This window comes from Oncorhynchus clarkii, unplaced genomic scaffold (assembly GCF_045791955.1).
Source record: "Oncorhynchus clarkii lewisi isolate Uvic-CL-2024 unplaced genomic scaffold, UVic_Ocla_1.0 unplaced_contig_13633_pilon_pilon, whole genome shotgun sequence".
Taxonomy (NCBI): Eukaryota; Metazoa; Chordata; class Actinopteri; order Salmoniformes; family Salmonidae; genus Oncorhynchus; species Oncorhynchus clarkii.
In genome coordinates, this window is record NW_027261082.1 from 277,138 (window position 1) to 287,972 (window position 10,835).

The 10,835-nt window shown below is 44.3% G+C and overlaps 1 pseudogene; it reads left to right on the forward strand.

Moving 5' to 3' along the window:
• The first annotated feature begins 287 nt into the window (after nt 1–287).
• Nucleotides 288–10,835, forward strand: LOC139404688 (DDB1- and CUL4-associated factor 11-like; annotated as a pseudogene).

Sequence of the window (10,835 nt, forward strand, 5' to 3'; positions counted from 1 at the left end):
CAGTAAAAGACACACGCAGGTGTTCCAGTATTGTAAACATGGTGCATAGCTGACGTTTAGTTACTTTGGTCTGGTAATAGCTTGAAAACATCGGCAGAGAAGAACGGCTACAGATAACAACCGTTTTCATAAACTGACTCGTGACAACATAATTGGCAAGTTATTACACTTAATCTACAGTACCAAAGAACTGTCAAGCACGTTTAAGTGTATTTTAGGTATTTAAACTAGGCTAGCTGGTTAGATAGGTAACGTTAGTCCATAGATCTCGTCAGACAATACATGCGATGGTCAGCTGTAACTAAGGTTAGAGCAAGTTGATTGTGCTTCTTGTTTTGCCATAAATGATCCTAGCTAAGTATTTTGGTAGTAGTCTGTTAATCTCTCACACGACAAACACATTTATCTGACTCTTATCATTATTCACTTCTCATAGACAACATAATTGACTTCCCTGACAAGCTCACGGTCTATGGGCTCTGTCTAGTTCTGGGATATCCGGCGGTCGGGGCTCCAGCGTCAACCCCGACGGTTCTCAAGCAGAATCCAATCAGAGCAGCAGTAACAGCGGTAGTGGCAGTAGGGTGACATGTGGTTATTAACTGAGGAGGAACACGATTATATTGATGTGCTGATTTACCTATTGAGGAGGTAAGTTGGAGCTGGGACTGGGAGACCGGTCTGTGGTATTTCATTGCAAGAGGCACTGTATCACATCCGGCTGTGATTGGGAGTCCCATAGGGCGGTGCACAATTGACCCAGTGTCGTCCAGGGTAGGCCGTCATTGTAAATGAGAATTTGTTCTTAATTGACTTGCCTACTTAATTAAAAAAATAAGTCTAGCTAAAGAGTAGACCTAGCACATGAGAAGTGCTCTGCTCCAAGTCAAAACCTACTCAACACCATACTCTAGCTGTGGGAAATAGGGATGCAGAGGTCCCTGAAAAAAACAGAAAAAAAACTAGTGTATGTGAGAACTCCTTCAAGACAGTTGGAAAAGCATTCCAGGTGACTATCTCATGAAGCTGGTTGAGAGAATACCAAGAGTGTGCAAAGCTGTCAAGGCAAAAGATGTCTATTTTGAAGAATCTCAAATATAAAATATATTTTGATTTCTTTAATGGTTACTACTAGTTTGGATGTCTTCACTGTTATTCTACAATGTAAAAAATAAAAACCCTGGATTGAGTAAGTGTGTCAACTTGACTAGTACTGTGTATATAAAATAATAACTGTGCCTTTACTAGTCCTGTATTATAGGACCGATTTTTATTTAATTTTTTATAGCCGTCTGTAGTGCATGCATAAAATAATAATTATACGCCCCTAATGTTGAATGGAGTGATTGCTCATCTTGGGTTCTACATATGTTGCCCTAGTTCATGTCACTGAGCACAGTGTTTTCCCAACCCTCTCCCCGTCTCTGTGTGCACCTGAAGGGGGAAGGTGAGGCTGATCCATGTGAATGGTGCGACACGTCCGCAGCTGGTCCAGTCGTTCTCGGACTCTGACGAGTACATAGACGATGCCGGGCAGGGGCGCCTGGGAGTCGGCTGACTGCTGGCTGACTGCTGCTGTGGCTTGTCTGCCCCGCTGGTCTCTGGCTGACTGCTGCTGTGGCTTGTCTGTCCCGCTGGTCTCTGGCTGACTGCTGCTGTGTCTTGTCTGCCCCACTGGTCTCTGGCTGACTGTTGTGCCTTGTCTGCCCCACTGGTCTCTGGCTGACTGCTGCTGTGTCTTGTCTGCCCCGCTGGTCTCTGGCTGACTGCTGCTGTGTCTTGTCTGCCCCACGGGTCTCTGGCTGACTGCTGCTGTGGCTTGTCTGCCCCGCTGGTCTCTGGCTGACTGCTGCTGTGTCTTGTCTGTCTCGCTGGTCTCTGGCTGACTGCTGCTGTGTCTTGTCTGCCCCACTGGTCTCTGGCTGACTGCTGTGTCTTGTCTGCCCCACTGGTCTCTGGCTGACTGCTGCTGTGTCTTGTCTGCCCCGCTGGTCTCTGGCTGACTGCTGCTGTGTCTTGTCTGCCCCGCTGGTCTCTGGCTGACTGCTGCTGTGTCTTGTCTGCCCCGCTGGTCTCTGGCTGACTGCTGCTGTGTCTTGTCTGCCCCGCTGGTAACTCTGGCTGACTGCTGCTGTGTCTTGTCTGTCTCGCTGGTCTCTGGCTGACTGCTGCTGTGTCTTGTCTGCCCCACGGGTCTCTGGCTGACTGCTGCTGTGGCTTGTCTGCCCCGCTGGTCTCTGGCTGACTGCTGCTGTGGCTTGTCTGTCCCACTGGTCTCTGGCTGACTGCTGCTGTGTCTTGTCTGCCCCACTGGTCTCTGGCTGACTGTTGTGCCTTGTCTGCCCCACTGGTCTCTGGCTGACTGCTGCTGTGTCTTGTCTGCCCCGCTGGTCTCTGGCTGACTGCTGCTGTGTCTTGTCTGCCCCACGGGTCTCTGGCTGACTGCTGCTGTGTCTTGTCTGCCCCGCTGGTCTCTGGCTGACTGCTGCTGTGTCTTGTCTGTCTCGCTGGTCTCTGGCTGACTGCTGCTGTGTCTTGTCTGCCCCACTGGTCTCTGGCTGACTGCTGTGTCTTGTCTGCCCCACTGGTCTCTGACTGACTGCTGCTGTGTTTTGTCTGCCCCGCTGGTCTCTGGCTGACTGCTGCTGTGTCTTGTCTGCCCCACGGGTCTCTGGCTGACTGCTGCTGTGGCTTGTCTGCCCTGCTGGTCTCTGGCTGACTGCTGCTGTGGCTTGTCTGCCCCACGGGTCTCTGGCTGACTGCTGCTGTGGCTTGTCTGCCCCGCTGGTCTCTGGCTGACTGCTGCTGTGGCTTGTGTCTTGCCAGTGGATTCCCAGCCCAACACTCAGGAGTTGGACCATAATCCTCGTGGCCACGGCCTCATCCAGCCTGAAAGCCAGGCAAAGCTTCACGTGCGTGCTGACGGAGGTGAGGGTGAGCGATTTCATGTTGGTCTCTCTTTGTCACAGTAGTTTCTTACAAAGTTTTTTCTCAGGTCAAGAGGGTAATTCTTAAAAAAAAAAAAAAATGTTCTCTGAGGGAACAAGGCCGGTGTCAAGGCTCCAGTTTTTCTCACGGAGAGTGCAGTCGCATTCGCTCACAGTGAGTATATCCACACATGCGTAGACTACTCGCCGTGAAGTCATTGCTAAAACAAGTGAATGCTGATGTTTTACAAATCGTTCAATTTAATAGTTTCAAGTTGTTTACATGAATAAAGTCTTATTGACCTGAATATTGACAGGTGAGGAGGAGCCTGTTGTCATTGAAATGTGTTTAATGTTCCGTTTGCATTTCTCCCCAGTTTTCTGCCCAATCATGTGGCACACAAGGACACATACCAGCAGAAAGCATTCTGTGGTGTGTACAGTAACGATGGCAACATGTTCCCCTCAGCGGGCCACGGTGAGGACGTGGGTTTTGACAGTGGTGTGAGAGAGGAAGTGGTCTACCCCTCAGCTTGGAAGCTCGTCGAGACCCAGTTTTTGTTTGTAGTAAAAATGGTGTACTATAGCCGTGTCTCAGGATCAACCACTACTAGATCTACTTATATCTATTGTTGGACTACTGATCTATGTTGGTCTCTGCTGTTTCTTCATGGCCTTTCCCCCGCTGGAGATCTGTTGGAGGATCGGATTGTCTGTCTGATTTACTACTACTATTTGCATACGATATTTCATTTGTTTTGGTGTGATGTATACCGTGATTGATGTGTTCAGTTGTATTGAAGACCACAGAGATGTGACACTCTATAGTAAAAGAGTTTGATTGCAATCTGATTGTTTTAATGAGACTGGGATTACGCATCACTTTATGAAAGGACAAGGTCATTTGGGTTCACTGAACTCCTTTACTGGGCTGGACTCTTTCAGGCCTGAGGTACGGGACCTTTCCTTGAGGAACCAGAGCTCATCGCCTTAAAATTTTTTTTGTGTGTGCTCATTTATTTGGGTAATATAACCAACACAAAATAGGTTTTAACGTTATTTCAAATGTTTTAAGTGTTTATGAAAGGTTATTTTCATAGTGATTTAAAAAAAATAAAAAATTAACACGAGTCCTTTGTATTGGTGTAGACTTGACGGACCAGACAGGACTCATTCCCTTCCAAACCAAAAGGAGAAATCAATATTTTCTCTGGTAGGCACAACCTACCTGGCACCCCTACAAAACAATAACCTCAAGTCAAAAACCATTACATAGAAAATGGCACCCCAAATGGGACCTCTCCAACATTGAGAAATAACCAACGTAAATCTCTTATGTGGAATTAAAACAATGGATTCACCCCGAGAAAATGTTCTCATCCATATGATACAAATCAGGGCCCTTCTAAAAAAGGGGCTGACAATGCAAATCTTAATGTGAATGGACCTGATTTGGGCCAGAGCCCTGGGTATCTGCATGCTCGGTCTGGACCACAGGTGGCCTAACCAGTTACTCTCTTATTGACCTGGACCTGTGTGGACGTACTGAGCTAGCCCTCCCTCTGACACCCAACCTTCCTCCATCTGGTTTCTCACCAGAGGTTGTGGTCATACAACTACAAGGAGACATACTTGATATTCGTCAGACTCAACATCTCCAAACTCAAATCCATCATAAATGCAAATGTCTGAATGAAGAGCAACAGAGCGCAATGGAATTCTGAGACTCAGTGGGCACTCTAACCCACATGCTGATGGAGCTCCGTGAGAGTGGAACAAGGAAAGAACACAACCATTACAGTGGAAGTCTGAGACTCAGTGAGCACTCTAACCCACATGCTGACTGACGGAGCTCTGTGAGAGTGGAACAAGGAAAGAACACAACCATTACAGTGGAATTCTGAGACTCAGTGAGCACTCTAACCCACATGCTGACTGACGGAGCTCTGTGAGAGTGGAACAAGGAAAGAACACAACCATTACAGTGGAATTCTGAGACTCAGTGAGCACTCTAACCCACATGCTGACTGACGGAGCTCTGTGAGAGTGGAACAAGGAAAGAACACAACCATTACAGTGGAATGGGAAAACTTTTGAAATTATTTTTTTTAGTTCTTAACGACATCGATGTGTTTACATGGCCAAATTCACATTAAAACAATGTCACTTTTTATTGGTTTATTAGTAGTGACCTCTGGTTCCTAACACATGCATCCCTTCCTTGTCTTTCTTAGACCAGAACCTCTGTCTGTATGACACCAGTAGGGGGAGCTTTAACCTGAAGCAGTCACCCCCGACTACCACAAGATGCTCTATTCCAGCTGGTCTCACTACACACACTGGTGGGGGCTGCTATTTATTTAAAAATAAAACATAATAATAATTGTCACCTTGACTTTAGCACAGATGAACTAATGTCTAGGATTATAACTTCATTTGAAGATATGGAGGTTGGATGACAGAGCTAAAGTAATGGTCCAGTGTTTCTACATTTCTATGAAATATGGCCTATAATTATGTATGAGTTAACTATCATTTTTTTTGTAAGGAAAACTATTTTAAGTATGTTAAAAAAACAGATTTTCTGTATTTGAGTGGTGTGGTCACAAATATTTATGCAAGAAAAATAGCATTTTTGAATAGGTTGGTTTAAAATGAACATTTGTGGTGGGGTATTTTTTATTTATTTATTTTTTTCCCCCAATGAATGCTTTGGCCACATACGTACATAGGACGCGTCAATAACATTATTTGGGTATGAGTTAACATTATGAGCTTTTCACTGGACAGTTACTTTACCCAGTCAATCAGAGGAGCTTTGATAAATAAATGAAAAGCTAAACTCTTGCTAATTTTGAAAGGAGTGATTTCAAAATCCACTAGATTTCCGTCACAATGTTCACCAGAATATAGGCTCAGAATCTCTCTTGGGCTTCTTGTTAGGATGTTTCATTGTGTAGTTTGTACTGACGCGTGCCCTCTTGTATCCCTCTAGTTTATGTCTGCAGTGTAGATGGAGACAGTGAAACCCACACCGATCTGGACCTCAAGTTTGGGTTTCTCCACATAGTACTTATAGCTTAACCAATGAGGAAATTAACCATTCTACCTGCAATCCTCTTGATTCACAAGGATGCATGACATTAGAGCGAGTCATCTCAGCCATCTATTACTGGTTTTGTTTTGCCACTGATGGAGCAACAGGAAACGTTTTAAATTAGATAAATTCATAGTCCAGAACATCAATCACGTGGATAGCTGAGTACTTCAGTTCATGTGATTTCCCATTTAATTACTGCTTTTTAGGCAAACTAAAAATGTGTGTGTGTGCGTGTCTCAAACTTGTACTTATGAATTGATGTCAAAGTGAGACTTACACAGATTTTCCCTCAAGTAAGGATTCAAACTTTTAAAAGGTGCACTATGCAGAAATCGATCCACCATTTCCTGGTTGCTAAAATTCTGATAGGCAAACTAATTTTAGTGTGTGTGACAAAACAAGCAAGTGAAGTGTACAGAATCAATTGTACCATCTTCAACGCTGTGAAATATATTTTTGGAACTAAAAACATTGTATTTTCAGCTGTTTTGAAGCTGGTGTACAAAAGACAAAACGAAACTTAAGGGGAGCATAGAAATAACGAACATAGAACAGATCTACAGCTTCTTAGACTTGCTTTTATAACCCACTTGTTTGTGTGAATTTGGGTCAGGTTGTTCAAAAAGGTTATAACCCACTTGTTTGTGTGAATTTGGGTCAGGTTGTTCAAAAAGGTAACATATATCCCAGATCCATTTCAGGCCTATTCTTTCCATGGGTTGTAGATGTTTCGTAGTTGGCGTTGTCTCTCAGTGTAAGCTGGTTAATGTTCTGTTCTTCCCTCGCCGACTCAGACGAGAGGAGGTACCGAGTTTTCAACGTTTATTTGCCAAGTGCACAGGATACAGCAGGTGTAAAACGGTACAGTAAAATTCTTACCTTGAGAGTTCTTTCCCAACGTAGGAGAAGGAAATAGAATAAAACATTTGAAGTAAGAATAAAAACCACACAAGAACTATGTTGAGCGTTAAAGGTTGTTTCTGGGCAGTATATACATGTAAAACGGGGCCGAAAAGTGACTTGTAGCAGGAATACATAAATACTTATCATAATATACAGTGCCTTCATAAAGTGTTCACGCCGCTTGATCTTTTTCCACATTTTGTTGTTGCAGCCTGAATTTTAAAACGGATAAAATTGACATTTTGTGTACATAGCTCAAGTTTCCAACCAATTTTTATGCAAATATTCGAATATATTAGTTCCACCAAACTGACTTGTTGCGAATAAAAACCAGTACGTGATGATACACACAATGTACTTTTTCCACTTGGGTTTTCATGTAACGAATAAAAATGAAATGTTCAATGTGTTTCCGTTGCATTTTTAACTCTACCGATTTTAGTTTTGTCACGAACTGTCAATAGCAAATGTGCCTACTTTGGTCTCGGTCTGCGCTCTCGATATAACAGCTACAATGTGGGTAGGCTAGTCTACGTGATGAGATTTATTATGGATAAGAGCAATAATATTTTAGAATTGTCAAGCATTGATCATCATGTCACCAGAATAAGACCCTCAATATTCATTGGAAAGGAGCATCAAGCTCATCGCCGTGCTCTTTCAACACCCTGAGAAGTTCATCAGAATGTATTTAACCTGTAGCCTAATAAACCGCATGGTTTCCCTGAGTCGTAGTGGGACGACCACACGTGTCATCGTGTGACAAGTGTACTTCGATATGATGGTTATATCATCAATATTTGCGCATAAGTCTTTCCACAAATTTCTCGGATAATTAATTTAACAGACATCAAAAGATCCCACTTTGTCTGGCTTGTTTTGTCTACGTTTAGAAAGTTTACCGAAACATTTTCTGTTTCCATCAGGCCTGTCATGACTCTATATATTTATCAGACATGTACTTTACGCATGTATAAAAGGTTGTCTGGAAACCTGGTTATTGGACTACACACAATACCCCATAATGTCTTGAGTCAGTAAGTATTCAATCCCTTTTGTTATGCCAAGTCTAAATAACTTCAGGAGTAAAAATGTGCCTAATAAGTTGCATGGACTTACTCTGTGTGCAGTAATAGTGGGCTATTGTCTCTGTACACCACACATACAATTATCTGTAAGGTCTAGCAGTGAATTTCAACCACAAAGATCAGGGAGGTTTTCCAATGCCTCACAAAGATGGGCACCTATAGGTAGTTGGGCAATAACAATTTTAAAAAAGCAAACATTGAATATCCCTTTGATGAGCATGGTGAAGTTATTAATTACACTTTGGAAGGTGTATCAATACACCCAGTCACTACACAGATACAGGCGTCCTTCGTAAATCAGTTGCCGGAGAGGAAGGAAACCACTCAGGGATTTCATCATGAAACCAATGGTGACTTTTTTAAACAGGTACAGAGTTTAATGGTTGTGATTAGGAGAACTGAGCATGGATCAACAGCATTATAGTTACTGCACAAGACTAACCTAAATGACAGAGTGAAAAAATCTATGGCAAGACTTGAAAATTCTTTCTCCCCTGCCGGATCTTGTCCACAATCAGCTCCTTGGTCTTTCTGATGTTGAGGGAGAGGTTGTCACCACACTGCCAGTTCTCTAACCTGTTAGGTCTACCCCAGGTGGTGAGAGTAGCTATCTTCTCTCTGGCTGAGGCTGGTTAATGTTCTGTTCTTCTCTCTTAGCCCAGATAAGAATAGGTTCTGTGTCTTCTCTCTGGCTGAGACTGGTTAATGTTCTGTTCTTCCCTCTTAGCCCAGATAAGAATAGGTTCTGTGTCTTCTCTCTGGCTGAGGCTGGTTAATGTTCTGTTCTTCCCTCTTAGCCCAGATAAGAATAGGTTCTGTGTCTTCTCTCTGGCTGAGGCTGGTTAATGTTCTGTTCTTCCCTCTTAGCCCAGATAAGAATAGGTTCTGTGTCTTCTCTCTGGCTGAGGCTGGTTAATGTTCTGTTCTTCCCTCTTAGCCCAGATAAGAATAGGTTCTGTGTCTTCTCTCTGGCTGAGGCTGGTTAATGTTCTGTTCTTCCCTCTTAGCCCAGATAAGAATAGGTTCTGTGTCTTCTCTCTGGCTGAGGCTGGTTAATGTTCTGTTCTTCCCTCTTAGCCCAGATAAGAATAGGTTCTGTGTCTTCTCTCTGGCTGAGGCTGGTTAATGTTCTGTTCTTCCCTCTTAGCCCAGATAAGAATAGGTTCTGTGTCTTCTCTCTGGCTGAGGCTGGTTAATGTTCTGTTCTTCCCTCTTAGCCCAGATAAGAATAGGTTCTGTGTCTTCTCTCTGGCTGAGGCTGGTTAATGTTCTGTTCTTCCCTCTTAGCCCAGATAAGAATAGGTTCTGTGTCTTCTCTCTGGCTGAGGCTGGTTAATGTTCTGTTCTTCCCTCTTAGCCCAGATAAGAATAGGTTCTGTGTCTTCTCTCTGGCTGAGGCTGGTTAATGTTCTGTTCTTCCCTCTTAGCCCAGATAAGAATAGGTTCTGTGTCTTCTCTCTGGCTGAGGCTGGTTAATGTTCTGTTCTTCCCTCTTAGCCCAGATAAGAATAGGTTCTGTGTCTTCTCTCTGGCTACCTCCAGAGGGAAAGGGGTCATTGGAGAGTGAGTGCACCCAATATATTTCATCCCAATTTGACATTTTCCGAGACATTTGAAAATAGAATAGTTTGTTGCGTTTTATAGCCTAGCTAATGATGGCTGCTTCTATGGTATCGATCGGGAACAGAATAAGAGAACTCTTAAAGTGTGTGTCTGCCCGCCTATGGACATTGGCATTGCCAAGTATTCAGTCACAACCTGGTCACCCTCTGTCTCCCCACTGTAAGCTTACAGAGACGATACAGAGCAATCCTGTTCTCTTGGGACCCTTTGTCATGACCCACATCACTGTGTTGTTGACCTCTGCCATCTGTCCCCCCCCCCCTCCCCCCGCCCATTCTGTCTCCTCAGATCAAAGCTCACGACCACGATGTGAACACTGTGGCGTTTGCCGACAGCTCGTCCCATCTGCTGTTCTCAGGCAGCGACGACGCGCTCTGCAAGGTGTGGGACAGACTGACGCTGCGGGAGGACAGACCCAAGCCCGTGGGCCAGCTGTCTGGACACAGAGACTGTATCACCTTCATCCACAGCAAGGTAATAGAGGAAAACCACTACCGTGTGTATGCGTCCAGCATGTGCAATCACTCTCTTACATTCTCTTACTGTGTTGGGTAATCATCGATATCAAAGCCTAAACACATACATGGGACAATTTACTGTTTATACATAAATACACTGTTCTGATATAACTGGACAGGTGAAAGCTATGCAGGGCCGTTTCACCAATCAGCAAGCGCTGCGATAGTGAGGAAGGATTCATTTTTTAGTATTTGGACAGGGTCTAAAACTCTAACCACTTCATCCTGATACTGTGCACATTAAGGTATAAACCTTCTCTGTGTGCCTGTTGACTCCTCATCCCTGTCAGGAAGATACAGGTTCATTATAAACCTCCTCTGTGTGTCTGTTGACTCCTCATCCCTGTCAGGAAGATACAGGTTCATTATAAACCTCCTCTGTGTGTCTGTTGACTCCTCATCCCTGTCAGGAAGATACAGGTTCATTATAAACTTCCTCTCTTCAGCTTGCAGGGCGACGCACGTTATCTGATCAGTAACTCAAAAGGACCAGTCCATCAAACTGTGGGACATGAGGAAGTTCTCCCCAATGGAGGGCCTGGTGGCCTCGCGGCTGAACATCGTCCAACAGGACTGGGAGTACCGTTGGCAGCAGGTTGCCCAGAATGGTGCTGGGGAGGCCATGAGGTTGTTGTACATCTGTACTGGGTCCCAGTCGAGATCACATTTAGATTAG